Source organism: Hyperolius riggenbachi, chromosome 6 (assembly GCF_040937935.1).
Source record: "Hyperolius riggenbachi isolate aHypRig1 chromosome 6, aHypRig1.pri, whole genome shotgun sequence".
Taxonomy (NCBI): domain Eukaryota; kingdom Metazoa; phylum Chordata; class Amphibia; order Anura; family Hyperoliidae; genus Hyperolius; species Hyperolius riggenbachi.
This window is the reverse complement of record NC_090651.1, coordinates 354,143,616-354,160,126: the sequence shown is the minus strand read 5'-3', so window position 1 is coordinate 354,160,126 and position 16,511 is coordinate 354,143,616. Positions and strand designations below refer to the sequence as shown.

The 16,511-nt window shown below is 47.9% G+C and overlaps 1 protein-coding gene and 1 long non-coding RNA gene across 5 annotated transcripts in view; one reads left to right on the top strand and one right to left on the bottom strand.

The window, feature by feature from the left end:
• Nucleotides 1-16,511, bottom strand: part of IGSF21 (immunoglobin superfamily member 21) — an 826,399-nt gene that overhangs the window by 671,085 nt on the left and 138,803 nt on the right. The gene's annotated exons all lie outside the window — the stretch shown is intronic.
• LOC137521869 (uncharacterized) overlaps nt 1-16,511 on the top strand; it is a 33,918-nt gene that overhangs the window by 4,582 nt on the left and 12,825 nt on the right. Inside the window, exon 2 of one of the 3 annotated variants that reach the window (XR_011022224.1) lies at nt 15,882-15,926. The exons of the other annotated variants lie outside the window; for them this stretch is intronic. This is a non-coding gene — a long non-coding RNA (uncharacterized lncRNA). The remainder of the gene's footprint in view (nt 1-15,881; nt 15,927-16,511) is intronic. 3 annotated transcript variants of the gene reach the window in all.

The window sequence follows — 16,511 nt, the reverse complement described above, 5'->3', positions numbered from 1 at the left end:
ATGATCCTGACATAGACAAGCAGGGGAGGGAGGGGGGGCTATTCTTCACACACTCAGCAAATTACCGCCCCGGCTAATTAATACTATGGCTGCTGGAAGGACAAATAGAAGCAAATCCCGGCTCATTAATATTTAATTGGAAATGAAAAGCTGAAATTCTTCATCCACATAAACACTCATGTAAATGGACGGCCCTGAAGAGGTGAGATATCCCTTCGGTGAATCGGAGGAGAGGCGTTCGTCACGGAGAGGCCTAAAAATAGCAGGACGGATCCACAAGCTCATTAGAAGCTGCTGTCATTCCTCAATTGCTGGAGGAAGCATGCCGAGCGTTCCTGGAGGTTACTATGGGCTTCTTCCTATAGAGTTACACTCATGAAAAAGGAATCAGTTACTGGCAACATATTACTTTATTGAATACTTAAAGGGACTCCGAGCACCTCTCATGGGCATGCCTTTAAGCCAGATGACTTCCAACAAAGTTGTGCTATGACCCCTCTGGAGGAGCCTCTTGCAATGGCCATGCGTGTTACTTCCTCTTCCTGCTTCATTCAGTGATGTACTTCTCTAACAGAGAAGACAGGGGTGACCCGGAAGTTTTAACATAGCCAAGATGGCAGCCGCGATTTTTAAATTGAAATCGAACTATTTGGTGTAGAACGGCGATTCAGTCATCAAATGAAAGAGGAGAACACAAGCTACAGAAAGGTATGCATCCTGAAGTACTTTACAGTACTGGTCGAAGTCTTAAAGGCATACCCATGAGAGGTGCTCGGAGTCCCTTTAAAAGGTGGTTGGTGCTGGTTAAAGGGAACTTGAAGTGAGTAAAATTATTTAAAATAAACACATGACGTAACTGCAAATGAATATTACATACTTACCTTGCTGTCAGTTCCTCTCAGAAGCCCACTAGTTTCTTCTTACAGTGATCCCTTCCAGTTCTGACAATATTTTGTCAGAACTGAAATATACCAGTAGCTGTCAGTTATATATCAGCAGCTGTCAGTTACAACAGAATGTGCAAGGTAATGTCCATGTTTCCCTATGTCTCAAGTGGGTGATATTACAGTTTAACAGTGTGCTGACCAGGAAGCTGTTATGGGGTAATGGCCATGGGCGTAACAATAGGGGATGCAGCCCATGTGCCCGCGGGCCCCAACCCCCCCCCCCCCCGGGGCCCGCTCGTTGCCGTTTTGGGTGACTGGAGGGGTTGCACCATGAGGGGGAAGCTATGGCCACACTCGGCGGGGAGGGGGGAAGGTCCCCCCCCTCCCTCACCTCGGGCTTTCCCCTCTGTGCTCCCCTCCTGCTTCTAGCTATACAAGTGCAGCGAGCGGAGCGGCGGGCAGCGGCAGGCAAACATACCTTCTGTGAGTTCCAGCGTGGACACTTCTCGCTCTAGTGACTGACGCGACTTCCTGTATAAAACAGGAAGTCGCGTCAGTCACTAGAGCGAGAAGCGTCCGGACGCACGGAAGGTATGTTTGCCTGCCGCTGCCCGCCGCTCCTCTGCACTTGTATAGCTAGAAGCAGGAGGGGAGCACAGAGGGGAGGGCCCGAGGTGAGGGAGGGGGGGACCTTCCCCACTCCCCGCCGAGTGTGGCCATAGCTTTCCCCTCATGGTGCAACCCCTCCAGCCCCCCAAAACAGCCACGAGCGGGCCCTGGGGGGGAGGGATTTCTGCAGGGGGGCCCGGGGGTTCTTAGTTACGCCCCTGGTAATGGCCATTTTTAAAATAGAGGACGGAGAATTCCATTGATCACAGTGGACAAATGGGACTCAGGAGAGGAGAAAGAGATTATTGAGGAGTAGACTACACGGGAGTAGTAGTATGGTTATTTTGACTTTTTATTTTCAGTTCAGGTTCTCTTTAAGAGCTCCACCTCTGACATAGGAGACCTGGGTTCGAAACTTGGCTGTACAGTAAGCCAGTACCTACAGTATTTCAGTAGTACACCTTGGGCAAGACTCCTTTACACTGCTGCTGCCTACTGAGCGAGCCCTAGTGGTTCAGATCTGGAGCTTTGAGTACCCCAGGAGAAAAGCGCAAAATAAATGTTATTTGTCTCGTCTTATACATTCTATCCAAGACACAAATGTACAAAAAAAATATAGGTGGCCGCACACGTTATATTTTGTAAAATTTTAATTTGATTTGACCAATTCAATTTTTCCGTTGATCGGAAGTTAAACGGTTCAATTCATAGAGGAACTTTAGCAAAAAGGGGGGGGGGGGGGATTACAGATTGCAAAATGAGAAGTTATAAAATAGAAGATAGATAAATAGATGATTGATATTTGCCATGTAATTTGTTCAGATTGTTCGATCCTCAGTCAGCCTGCAGGTGCAGGTCATCATCTTTACTCCAGGCAGGCATGAAAAAACGAGATAATACTTGCTTGGCAAGCCGTTATTTCCCACAATGCAACAAGGCTCACAGACAGAAAACTGTCAGGACCATGGTCATGACATCACACTGTGGGAGGGGTTTCACCACAACATCAGCCATACAGACGCCCCTGATGATCTATTAGAGAACAGATAAAGATTTCTCATGGAAAAGGGAGGTATCAGCTACTAAATGGAATGAAGTTTTATCCTTGGTTACAGCGGCTCCTGCTCCTAGAGGAAGTCAGAGGAAGTGCAGATACTCCTGACCCTAGAGGAGGTCAGAGGAAGACCAGCTACTCCTGACACTAGAGGAGGGCAGAGGAAGACCAGCTACTCCTGACCCTAGAGGAGGTCAGAGGAAGAGCAGCTACTTCTGACCCTAGAGGAGGGCAGAGGAAGAGCAGCTACTTCTGACCCTAGAGGAGGTCAGAGGAAGAGCAGCTACTCCTGACCCTAGAGGAGGTCAGAGGAAGAGCAGCTACTCCTGACCCTAGAGGAGGTCAGAGGAAGAGCAGCTACTCCTGATCCTAGAGGAGGTCAGAGGAAGAGCAGCTACTCCTGACCCTAGAGGAGGTCAGAGGAAGAGCAGCTACTCCTGACCCTAGAGGAGGTCAGAGGAAGAGCAGCTACTCCTTACCCTAGAGGAGGTCAGAGGAAGAGCAGCTACTCCTGATACTAGAGGAGGTCAGAGGAAGAGCAGCTACTCCTGACCCTAGAGGAAGTCAGAGGAAGACCAGCTACTCCTGACCCTAGAGGAGGTCAGAGGAAGAGCAGATACTCCTGACCCTAGAGGAGGTCAGAGGAAGAGCAGCTACTCCTAATACTAGAGGAGGTCAGAGGAAGACCAGCTACTCCTGACCCTAGAGGAGGTCAGAGGAAGAGCAGCTACTCCTGATACTAGAGGAGGTCAGAGGAAGAGCAGCTACTCCTGACCCTAGAGGAGGTCAGAGGAAGAGCAGCTACTCCTGATACTAGAGGAGGTCAGAGGAAGAGCAGCTAATCCTGACCCTAGAGGAGGTCAGAGGAAGAGCAGCTACTCCTGACCCTAGAGGAGGTCAGAGGAAGACCAGCTACTCCTGACCCTAGAGGAGGTCAGCGGAAGAGCAGCTACTCCTGATCCTAGAGGAGGTCAGAGGAAGACCAGCTACTCCTGATACTAGAGGAGGGCAGAGGAAGAGCAGCTAATCCTGACCCTAGAGGATGTCAGAGGAAGAGCAGCTAATCCTGACCCTAGAGGAGGTCAGAGGAAGAGCAGCTACTCCTGACCCTAGAGGAAGTCAGAGGAAGTGCAGCTACTCCTGACCCTAGAGGAGGTCAGCGGAAGAGCAGCTACTCCTGACCCTAGAGCAGGGGTCAGGAACCTTTTTGGCTGAGAGAGCCATAAACGCCACATATTTTAAAATGTCATTCCATGAGAGCCATACAATATGTTTCAAACTGGGACAGTAGGGCTCAGGTTCCCGTTGCCATGGTGATGTGTATACAGTTGGTCTGCCGGGCAGCGGAAGTGTCAGACGCGTCTTCAGCTTCTCTTGGGTTTCAGCATCATCATCAAGTGACAGGCAGCCTATTGGGCCAATCAAAGTGTAGGGATCTCGTCCTACAAAGTCACTGGACCTGACAGGATCCAGGGTGGGACAGTTGGAGCAGCTGTTAGTTTTGGGGGAGCGCGAGTAAGCTAATAGCGCATGCTACAGCAGTAGTATGCCTAATTTGGAAATTTTACTTGCTCTGCCACACTAAGCTGCGCTGCTTGAGCACTGTAGCTTAGTGACTCAACCCTACTGATTTGTCTGTGAGCCAGATGCAGCCATCAAAAGAGCCACGTCTGGCTCCCGAGCCATACGTTCCCTACCCCTGCTCTAGAGGAAGTCAGAGGAAGAGCAGCTACTCCTGACCCTAGAGGAAGTCAGAGGAAGTGCAGATACTCCTGATACTAGAGGAGGTCAGAGGAAGTGCAGCTACTCCTGACCCTAGAGGAGGTCAGAGGAAGAACAGCTACTCCTGATCCTAGAGGAGGTCAGAGGAAGAGCAGCTACTCCTGACCCTAGAGGAGGTCAGAGGAAGAGCAGCTACTCCTGACCCTAGAGGAAGTCAGAGGAAGTGCAGATACTCCTGACCCTAGAGGAGGTCAGAGGAAGAGCAGCTACTCCTGATACTAGAGGAGGTCAGAGGAAGTGCACATACTCCTGACCCTAGAGGAGGTCAGAGGAAGAGCAGCTACTCCTGACCCTAGAGGAGGTCAGAGGAAGAGCAGCTACTCCTGACCCTAGAGGAGGTCAGAGGAAGAGCAGCTACTCCTGACCCTAGAGGAGGTCAGAGGAAGAGCAGCTACTCCTGACCCTAGAGGAGGTCAGAGAAAGTGCTGCTGCTTCTACACCTAGAAGTAGGTCAGAGGAAGAGTAACTACTCCTACCCTAGAGGAAGTCAGAGGAAGTGCTGCTGCTCCTACACCTAGAGGAGATCAGAGGAAGAGCAGCTACTCCTGCCCCTAGATGAGGTCAGAGGAAGTGCTGCTGCTCTTACACCTAGAGGAGGTCAGAGGAAGTGCTGCTGCTCCTACACCTAGAGGAGGTCAGAGGTAGTGCTGCTGCTCCTACACCTAGAGGAGATCAAAGGAAGTGCTGCTGCTCCTACACCTAGAGGAGATCAGAGGAAGTGCTGCTGCTCCTACCCCTACAGGAGGTCAGAGGAAATGCTGCTGCTCCTACACCTAGGAGGTCAGAGGAAGTGCTGTTGCTCCTACCCCTAGAGGAGGTCAGAGGAAAAGCAGCTACCCCTGCCCCTAGAGGAGGTCAGAGGAAAAGCAGCTACCCCTGCCCCTAGAAGAGGTCAGAAGAAGTGCTGTTGCTCCTACCCCTAGAGGAGGTCAGAGGAAATGCTGCTGCTCCTACACCTAGAGGAGGTCAGAGGAAGTGCAGCTACCCCTGCCCCTAGAGGAGGTCAGAGGAAGAGCAGCTACCCCTGCCCCTAGAGGAGGTCAGAGGAAGTGCACATACTCCTGACCCTAGAGGAGGTCAGAGGAAGAGCAGCTACTCCTGACCTTAGAGGAGGTCAGAGGAAGTGCTGCTGCTCCTACACCTAGAGGAGATCAGAGGAAGTGCAGCTACCCCTGCCCCTAGAGGAAGTCAGAGGGAGTGCTGCTGTTCCTACACCTAGAGCAGGTCAGAGGAAGTACTGCTGCTCCTACACCTAGAGGAGGTAAGAGGAAGTGCTGCTGCTCCTACACCTCGCAGAAGTCCACATGATAGTTAATCAAATAATAGGGGAAGAGGAACAATCGCCAGTGAGGGACACAGTGGGTTCATATGTGAATTGTGTTAGAGATCCTCCATGTGGCACCTCTAAACAACATCGCAGGGTGGCTAGACACACGCTAGATCCTTGGCAAAGACAACCAAAACATTTTTTCTAAGCCAAGGTCTATCGAGTGCCTGTACAGAACTTATGCCTAACTTAGAGTGATCCTGAAGCGAACTGAAAAAAAAAACGTTAGATACCACCCTATGTAGAGAGAAGGTTCTGGAACCCATAGAGCCTTCCCAGTCCTCTCTCCCTGCCCTCATTCCCCTCTCGATGAAATTATTCAACCCCCAGGTCGAATATGTCTTTAGCCCTCCTTAAACAGCCTTCAGAAGTACTCACCTCCTTGAGAACTTCCAAAGATGAGCAGATCCGTATTGTGCATGCAGAAGTCTGCAGTCACCTGTGCACAGCACGGATGGGCCCATCTTCGGATCTCCAAAAGGATTCGGGGGAAAAGAACACATCTGAAGCCATCCGAGAACTCCCAAAGGTGCAGATTTTGAAAGGGGGACAGCGGGGAAATGAGGAGGACGGTAAGGCTCTATAGAATCCTGAGGCTTCTTCTTGGGCGAGTATCTAAATCATTTTTTTTTTACTTCAGGTTTGTAATAACTTTTAGGGCCTGACGCCTGAGCCCACTAACGCAGTTGTGTCCACTTATGTCCAATTTTCAGTTTGTGTGAGGGCTTGTGCACACCAAGAGCGCTTCTGAGCGCTTTTCAGATTGCCAGCTCTAAGAAAATCTCTTGGCTACTGAAACCCTAAAGGGGCCCATACACCTAATGATTTTCCCGCCAATATACAGCAGATTCTATCACTGTGATCGAATCTGCTGTGAAATCGTTGCGCAAACGCTGACAGAACGATCGATTTCCGTCCGAATCGTTCCCGTCGATCCGTCTGTGCGGAAGATTTCGCTCGATCGTCGGTGGGTCGGGAGTGCATCGATAGCGGCGTTCGAATGTCCGACGACCGACGCTAGCTGCAATACATTACCTGCTCCGCCGGCGCGTGTCCCCGCTCTCTCCGCGGTCACTTCTCCGTGCTCGGCTCCTCCAGCTTCACTGAACTTCCTGTCCCGGCAGGAAGTTTAAACAGTAGAGCGCCCTCTACTGTTTAAACTTCCCTGGCAGGAAGTTCAGTGAAGCTGGAGGAGCCGAGCACGGAGAAGTGACAGTGGAGCCCGGGGACTTGCGCCGGCCGGAGCAGGTAATGTATGCGGGGGGGGGCGTCAGCGGCAGCTTCACAGATTGTGATCGGCTTCATGCTGAAATCGATTCACAATCTGTTTGCAGTACAGTCAGCCATTCGATCCCTCTCTGATCAGATTCGATCAGAGAGGGATCTATCTGTTGGTCCGATCCGATGGCAAATCGACCAGTGTATGGCTACCTTTAGAGGGTGTTCCAAAAACAGCATTGTGATTTTTCTAAAATCACAAACGCGCTGCATGTAGCATTTTTTTGGGAGCGATTCAGCTTGAAAGAATGAGCAAAAATTCATTCAAAAATCGCTCTAAAAGTCGTTTCACAAAATCGCTAAGCACTAGTGATTGCAATAGCGATTTTGGTGTGTACTAGCCCTAACATTGATATTCAACTGAAAAGCGGACACAACTGCGTCAGTGGGCTCGGGCCCTAACAAGGATAAATAATACCAATGGGATCCATGGCCATTGCCCCGATGTGGGGGTCTAGCAATGCTCCCACCTCTGTACAGTAGGCAGCAATCCTTCAGAATGTAGATATTTCTTCTCTTCTTCTGCCAAATTCCACAGTAAAGTGAGGAACATCTCAGTAGGCTTCAGGTCAGGCAGAAGTATGACCAGTGTCACATGTGGTCCTCTCTCTAGGCTTTCTCAGGGTCTCCCCCGATGAGGAGTCCTCTACAATCTACTGCTGACATTATCAGCCGCGGCATCCAGAGCTACAATAGGCTGCCTTGTGCAAATGCCAAATTATCGCTGCTGACCAAACAATTCAGCACCTGTAATTAAAAGCCTCGGTGTTCGGAAGCCGTGCTGGGTATCTTTAGAGGAGTTGTTAATTATGTTCCTTTTAGTTCATTTATTAAGATGAATGAGGATGATTCCTTATCGCACGCGCTAATGACTCCATCTGCATGAACAGCTCTGTGGCGCTTGAGTCCACATGCTCCGCCACCTTTCAGCTGTGAAACCGTGTCCGTTCTCCCAGCGATAACAGCCTGAACATCGGGGGACGGGTGCCCCCCTCGCCGCAGAGCCGTCACGCTTACAGTCACTGGACATGTGCTTGCGTGTCCGCCTGTCGATAAGTCCCTGACGCTTCCATGCATAGAGGTTATCTGGTAAGACCACCAGGGGAAAAAAGCAATGTTCTGCTGCAAATTTCAAGGCAAACTCTAACCCAAAGTGGATTTCTTTTTTTCCGTTTGTTTCATTGCACTCTGGATAACATACTTTTTATGGGATAACTGCTATGCCAGATCCCAGGGGCTGTTTTAAACTTATATCTTATTTACCCCAAGACATCTGCATACTTCCCAGAATAAGCTATTTGCAGCTCTACATCAAGAAAGTGACACCTACGATATTCTGGAGGGTGGAAACACAAATTACTGCAGGGAAATCCCACTATGTGGGAGCAGCAGAAACTCATTGCTGCAGGGAAATTGTGGGAGGGGCAGAAAGTCAAATTACTGCAGGGAAATCCCACTATGTGGGAGGGGCAGAAAGTTAAATTGCTGCAGGAAAATGCCTCCATTGTAGGAGGGGCAGAAAGTTAAATTGCTGCAGGAAAATGCCTCCATTGTAGGAGGGGCAGAAAGTTAAATTGCTGCAGGGAAAATCTACATTGTGGGAGGGGCAGAAAGTTAAATTGCTGCAGGAAAATGCCTTCCAATGTGGGACCCTGAAAGCTGCTTCATCTATACAATTGTCAGATTTTTGTCTGTGGTAATATGAGTTTTTGCCCCTCCCACAATGCCTCCATTGTGGGAGGGGCAGAAAGTTAAATTGCTGCAGGGAAAATCTCCATTGTGGGAGGGGGCAGAAAGTTAAAATTGCTGTAGGAAAATGCCTCCATTGTGGGAGGGGCAGAAAGTTAAATTGCTGCAGGGAAAATCTACATTGTGGGAGGGGCAGAAAGTTAAATTGCTGCAGGAAAATGCCTCCATTGTAGGAGAGGCAGAAAGTTAAATTGCTGCAGGGAAAATCTACATTGTGGGAGGGGCAGAAAGTTAAATTGCTGCAGGAAAATGCCTTCCAATGTGGGACCCTGAAAGCTGTTTCATCTATACAATTGTCAGATTTTTGTCTGTGGTAATATGAGTTTATGCCCCTCCCACAATGCCTCCATTGTGGGAGGGGCAGAAAGTGAAATTGCTGCAGGGAAAATCTCCATTGTGGGAGGGGCAGAAAGTTAAAATTGCTGTAGGAAAATGCCTTCATTGTGGGAGGGGCAGAAAGTTAAATTGCTGCAGGGAAAATCTCCATTGTGGGAGGGGCAGAAAGTTAAATTGCTGCAGGAAAATGCCTTCCAATGTGGGAGAGGCAGAAAGTCAAATTACTGCAGGGAAATGTCCCGATTGTGGGAGGCACAGAAACTCAAACTACTACAGGGAAATCCCACTATGTGGGAGGGGCAGAAAGTCAATTTACTGCAGGAAAATGCCTCCATTGTGGGAGGCACAGAAAGTTAAATTGCTGCAGGAAAATATCTCCATTGTGGGAGGGGCAGAAAATTAAATTGCTGCAGGAAAATGCCTCCATTGTGGGAGGGGCAGAAAGTTAAATTGCTGCAGGGAAAATCTCCATTGTGGGAGGGTCAGAAAGTTAAATTGTTGCAGGAAAATATCTCCATTGTGGGAGGGGCAGAAAATTAAATTACTGCAGGAAAATGCCTCCATTGTGGGAGGGGCAGAAAGTTAAATTGCTGCAGGAAAATGCCTCCATTGTGGGAGGGGCAGAAAGTTAAATTGCTGCAGGAAAATGTCTCCATTGTGGGAGGAGCAGAAAGTTAAATTGCTGCAGGAAAATGCCTCCATTGTGGGAGGGGCAGAAAGTTAAATTGCTGCAGGAAAATCTCCATTGTGGGAGGGGCAGAAACTTGTATTACCACAGAAAAAAATCTGACAATTGTATAGATGAAGCAGCTTTTAGGGTCTGACAAGGAAAGCAACGCCATCCTTTCAATGCAAAAATTTGCAATGATGCTCTGTGCCGTGTTCCTAACATCATTCAAGTATTTAGGAGAATTTGTAAACTATTAATCTCGTGTAGCACAGCCAGTGGGAGGGGGGGGGGGGGGGAGGGACATTTATAAAGGGAAAAAAAAAACCAAGCTTGAAGAGGGTCTGTAAAAGCATCGTCATAACACTCTCGTCTTCCGCAGCTGCCGCCTTGTCGCTATATGAATACACCATTATATAATACAACCGCTTAGATTGGATAATGGCAGTCGCTGCACTTTTCCCTCACTGCCACTAACCATTTTCCTATCTATTCATTAAATGCTAATTACACGACTTGTAAGCAGAACTTTTAAAAAGATACACCTCAGACGCTGAATATGTATGAAGGACGCGATTGCGAGGAGATCGCTGAAAAGAGGCGCGTTCGCAGTCGGCCACGGCCTATCTTACAAATATGTTTTACTTTCTTTCCTGGAAAGGCTCCTTGTGCGGAGGAATTAAGCTCATACATATTATGGATGAGACGCTACATTTCTGCGACATAAAACAGAACGTAAAACCATCAGCCAAACACAGCGGAGACGGGAATTTTATGGTTTCTACGTCGCCTTATTCCGCCGTACTTTCTCCGCATGGAGTTATTCTTAACACCAAAGGATGCGAAGGCTTCATATGGCGCAAGCGGTTTATACTAGCGTCTGACTCTTACTCTCGGAGCGCAAATTACGGTGAGGCGCGGTCGGTGCAACCAAGCAGAGAAAGGCAATAAAAGAAAAAAACAAGATAAGAGACAGACAAAGCGATAGTCAATGATATGCTAATTACTCAGGCTTCCATGCAATTTGTATGCAAACTGTTAGGCCCCGTTCAGTTCACCTGTACAGTGTTCTCCCCAGGCTCTTTTACCCGGGTGCTCCACCCGCCTAGTTTTGGTGAGCACCCGGCTGTCATCGGCTCACCTCCTCCTATGCTGTAAGCAGAGTTGTACAGAGAAGTTCTGGTCCTGCATTCTCTCAACCCGCCCCACCCGGCTACTTTTTCATGCCACCCGGTTGGAAAAAAAAGCCTGGGGAGAACACTGGTGTAAATGCAAATCGCAACCACCTAGTGATCGTAGTTTTGGCTTTTCTTTTTTTGCGATTTTTTTTTCTTTTGAGCGATCGTGTTTTGCGTTTTTCATTCTAGTGAATTAGAATGGTGCCACAATCGCCGGGAAAACGCTGCGTTTTGCGATTGGCGTGATCACTGCAGTAATCCCATAGGGTTAGCGAGCAATCAGCAAAGCATGAGTATGAACAGGGCCTAACTGGGTCATCAAAATCAACTAGAAGTGCGTATGATTTGCCCACTTTCAAAATGAATAATATTTGCATTACATTTGTATGCAAATAATAGCATTTTAGGAGCTCACAATCTAATCCCTACCATAGTCATAGTCTAATATCCTGCTAGACTGCCCCCTTTCTTTCCCTGCTACTGTTGACTTTGGATGTAACAGCAGTGTGTGTACAGAGCATGGAGCAGCAGTGTGTGTACAGAGCATGGAGCAGCAGCGTGTGTACAGAGCATGCAGCAGCAGCATGTGTACAGAGCATGGAGCAGCAGCGTGTGTACAGAGCATGGAGCAGCAGCGTGTGTACAGAGCATGGAGCAGCAGCGTGTGTACAGAACATACAGCAGTGTGTGTGTACAGAGCATGGAGCAGCAGCGTGTGTACAGAACATACAGCAGCAGTGTGTGTACAGAGCATGGAGCAGCAGTGTGTGTACAGAGCATGGAGCAGCAGCGTGTGTACAGAGCATGCAGCAGCAGCGTGTGTACAGAGCATGGAGCAGCAGCGTGTGTACAGAGCATGGAGCAGCAGCGTGTGTACAGAACATACAGCAGCAGTGTGTGTACAGAGCATGGAGCAGCAGCGTGTGTACAGAGCATGGAGCAGCAGCGTGTGTACAGAGCATGGAGCAGCAGCGTGTGTACAGAGCATGCAGCAGCAGCGTGTGTACAGAGCATGGAGCAGCAGCGTGTGTACCTGTAGGATGGTATCTGGAAATAAGATTATATAAGAGAATTCCAAAGAACAAGAGCAGGAGAGAAGAATTCCTTGAAGAGCGAAGCAGAGAGAGACAAGAGAACTCCTGAGCGCCAGAGATCTGCCGCAGCTCTTAAGACAGCGATAAGCAAATTCATACAAAAGTGAAGCTAATTTAGGAGTCTGTGAATTGCAAATGTTTTCATCCAACTAAATATATGCAAGAAGGTCTCTTCAGACTACTGACAATCAGTTTGTAAAACCTGATTGCTGCATTTATGATTTGTGAAGAAATTCTGCATCACGTCTCATCTTCTGTCTGAACTCATAGCCAGATGCAGATGCTGCTATGGGGCCCCTAGCAAAGGGGGGCCCAGTGGCAATAGTTGTCAGCGAAAATGGGGTCATTAGTGGGTTACCTGCAGTGCAAGGTAATGCAAGAAAAGCAAAGGAGAGAAGTTATCTATACTCAGGAGGCTCCCTAATACTAGGAGCTTCTCTGGCTACCTATATTGGGGGGCTATTTATTCCTGGATGCCCCTCTGACTATCCATACTGGGGAGCTTTCTAATACTGTGGGGTACCTTTGGCTACCTATATTGGGGAGCACTTCTGGCTACCTAAACTTGGGGACTACCTAGTACTGGGGGAATCTCTGGCTACCAATACTGAGGGGTTGCCTAATTCTGGGGGGCACCTCTGGCTACCTAAAACTAGTACAAAGGCGCCATTTTGTTGTGGGAAGCCTTATATACATACATAAAGAGAGAATTATTAACCACTTCAGCCTTCAGTGTCGTTTCACCTTATGCATCCCAGTAATTTTCACCTCCCATTTATTCGCCAATAAATTTATCACTAGTACTTATCACAATAAATTCATCTATATCTTGTGTTTTCCGCAACCAATCAGTCTTTCTTTGGGTGGTACCCATTTTGCTAATAACTATTTTCTTCTAAATGCATTTTAACTGGAATATTGTAATGAATAGCGGAGATACCGCCGCACGGGCAAGCGGCAGGGCGGCTATCTCCGCGTTCTAGCCGGCGGCCTCTTCCGCGCAACAACAACAACATGTAACTGGTTCGCCTGGTCCTTCTAGTGCACACAGATGGAGAGCTGTGCGCACGCCAGGTGACAGGACCTTTATGCCAGCAGAAGGGGAATCAGCTGATCAGGCCGATCAGCTGATCCCAGCTGGACTCCGGATTGGCTGAGTGGCTGGGGCGGCGCTGCGGAGCGCTGCAAGTATATATAGGGCTTTGCCTGGATATATAGGACTTGCTTGTCAGTTGCAAGTTGTCTGCCATTGCGAATACTCACGTGTGAGCACTCAGACCTCAGTCAGATCTTAAGCCGCATCTACACACGTAGATGCGGCCGTGATGCTCTTTATCAATCTAGCTGCTGATGCGGCTCGATTGATAAGATCCAACAGGACGGATCTCCGCACCGCCGATTCCCTGCTCGCTCCCCGCGAGGGGACAATGGCAGGGAATCGAGCGGAAGATAAGTGGCGCCGACGGGGACGAGCGGGGAATCGAATGCGGTGCACGCGCGGCGAGCGGGGACGCGGCGGGTACGCGGAAGAGGCGATCCGGCGGCTAATCGAGCCACCGGATCGCAGCCTCATCTACGCGTGTAGATGAGGCTTTACAGTGTGTTAGAACCAGCTGGAGCTGGGATTTCACACTTAGTCAGATTCCGCTTTAGCCTCTATTGTATTATTATTACTGTTATACTCTAGACTAGTTCCCAGGTGTTGAGACCAAGGACCTCACACCTAAGACTAGGATATTGCTGTGTTACTACTGTTATACTCTAGACTAGTTCCCAGGTGTTGAGACCGAGGACGTCACACCTAAGACTAGGATACTGCTGTGTTACTATTGTTATACTCTAGACTAGTTCCCAGGTGTTGAGACCAAGGACCTCACACCTAAGACTAGGATTGTGCTATACTGCTACCTGTTATGATCTCTGGCTTTCCTGACTTTCCTGACTACTCTCCTGCTTACTGATTCAGTACCCTGTCTATCTGTCTACCCGTTGCCAACCTTGCCTGTACCCGGATACCGTATCAGTCTTCTGTCTCTGTACCCTTCTGGCTTTCACTCGTCACTTGGGTGATTAGCCTCACTGTACTCCTTGTGACACCAACTCTCTAGGTGTCCATTAACTGTATAGGCTACCTGCTCCACAGGAAGACCTCCCTACAGTCCAGTCAGTGGACTCTACCCTATAGGAGTCCACTGGCTGCAGTACAGTCTGATTCCCAGCCCATCAGGGAATACTTGGCTGCAGTACAGTCTGATTCCCAATCCATCAGGGAATCCCTGGCTGCAGTACAGTCTCCATCTCCTCCTCTTAAAGAGGTTAGTTTCTACACAGTCAAAGGCCACCTGCACCTCAGGGGTCCACTGGCTGCAGTGCAGTCCAATTCCCTGCTCATCAGGGAATCCTTGGCTGCAGTAGTGTCTGTATCTCCCGCTCCTCGGGAGATAACCTTTTCTACGGTTGCACCAAACACTCACACTACATTAGGTGTCCTGTGTCAAGCTATACTTGTATTATTGGTGATTCTGCAGATCACCATATAATCAGGTATAACATCTGTATTATTGGTGATACTGCAGATCATCAATAATCAGATACACTCTGTGTGCTGACACCATTCGTTACAAATATTTAAAAAAAATAGAAAATAATCATTATTTCTCAGTTTTCAGCCATTATAGCTTTAAAATAATACATGCTATCATAATTAACACCCATGTATTTTATTTGCCCATTTGTCCCGGTTATTACACTATTTAAATTATGTCCCTATAACAATGTATGAGGTTAATATTTTATTTGGAAATAAAGGTGCATTTTTTTTAAATTTGCGTCCATCACTATTTACAAGCTTATAATTTAAACAATTATAGTAATATACTCTCTTGACATGCATGTTAAAAAAGTTCAGACCCTTAGGTAACTATTTATGTTGTTTTTTTTTATTGTAATTTTTTTAATCTTTTTTTAATTAAAAATGTTATTTGGGTTTATTTGGAGTGTTGAGGTAAACAGATCATTTTAAATGGAATTGTGTATATTTTTTAAAAAAATGTATGTAGATGTAGTGTTACTATTTGGCCATCACATGGCGACAGTCATTTTTTAGTTTTTCATCCTGTAAGCGAGAGCTCTCGCTTACAGGAACTGAAGGGATGACGTGAAACTTAGAAAAATCGTGGCTTTTCAGAGAAGCAGTCGGTTTTTCATATGGAGACATAGATCAATGAATGGGAACTGTGTTCCCATTCCCTGATCTTCGGGCTAACGGAAAGGCAGCGGGAACGTGTGTGATCACACGCCCGGCTCAGGACGTATATATCCGTCCAGATAGACCTAAGTGGTTAAATAGGAACTGTAGTTAAGGAATTAGCTTTTTTTAGGGGGGGGGGGGGTGACATCTTTAGTCCGAAGCCAGCGGAAATAATGTCTGGCCTCCCAGAATGCTCTGGGAGGATAATTTATTATAGCTTATCAGCCTAAACTAATCATTAGAGATGCGAGTGAACAGTTCGCCAGCAAATCTCTATGTGCCTGCACTACTTCTGGGTCGCTATGACCCGTAGTAGTACGGTTGCGCTGGGCCGGTGGTGTGCGTCTTTGACCGTGCGCTCTTTGTGCATGAGCGTGACATCACTCATGACGTCACGCACATGCGCAGAAAGTGCCCGGCAACAGGTGCGCGATCAAGGACGCGCACCGCCGGCCCAGCGCAGCCGTACTACTACGGGTCATAGCGACCCAGAAGTAGTACAAGGTGAAGAGTTTGCCGGCGAACCGTTCGAGAACCGTTCGACGACATCCCTACTAATTATCACTGGGAGGGCAGGGCTCAATACCAATATCAATGTATAGATACAGGAAGTTACCGTAAAAGTGTGTATCCTGAATAATTTACTTCATTCTACTATATGTCATTACAGTGCCTTTATGAATCATATAACCCACATTAAAGCACTGAGAGAAAAGTAAGTCACAATCCAAAATGGTTCATGGTAAATAAAGAGAGGAGGTGGTGGCCATCTGGCGGGCCACAGAGATTTTTACGTACGATGAAGACAGCTGAAGTCAGACGAAACATGGTGGAAGGTTAAATCATTATTTTCGTAGTGTATAGTTGGGAGGTAGCACCAAGTTCAATAAATGTTTCATATCTTTTTATATGTGTTAGCATAATTTGGAAAAGTGGATGCAAAAGTATTTAGCACCACGCTGGGTTTGGGGATGTGGCATTGGCTGGATACTGTAATGGTTTCAAATCTCAGCTCTGCCTGTTCAGTAAGCCAGCACCTATTCAGTAAGGAGTTTCTTGGGCAAGTCTCCTTAACACATTGCGAGGCGCTCTAGTGGCTGCCTCGCAAGCGCTTTGAGTCCGACAGGAGAAGGCCCTATACAAATACTGCAATTATTATTATTATTTACCACGAGGGGGATTATGTTGGGTGGTGGGGGCTGTTTATTATTTAGTACCAGGGGGATTATGCTGGGTCAGGGGTGCTGGGAAGTATTTAGCAGAAGGGGGTTATGCTGGGTTTGGTATTGTAAGGGAGTAT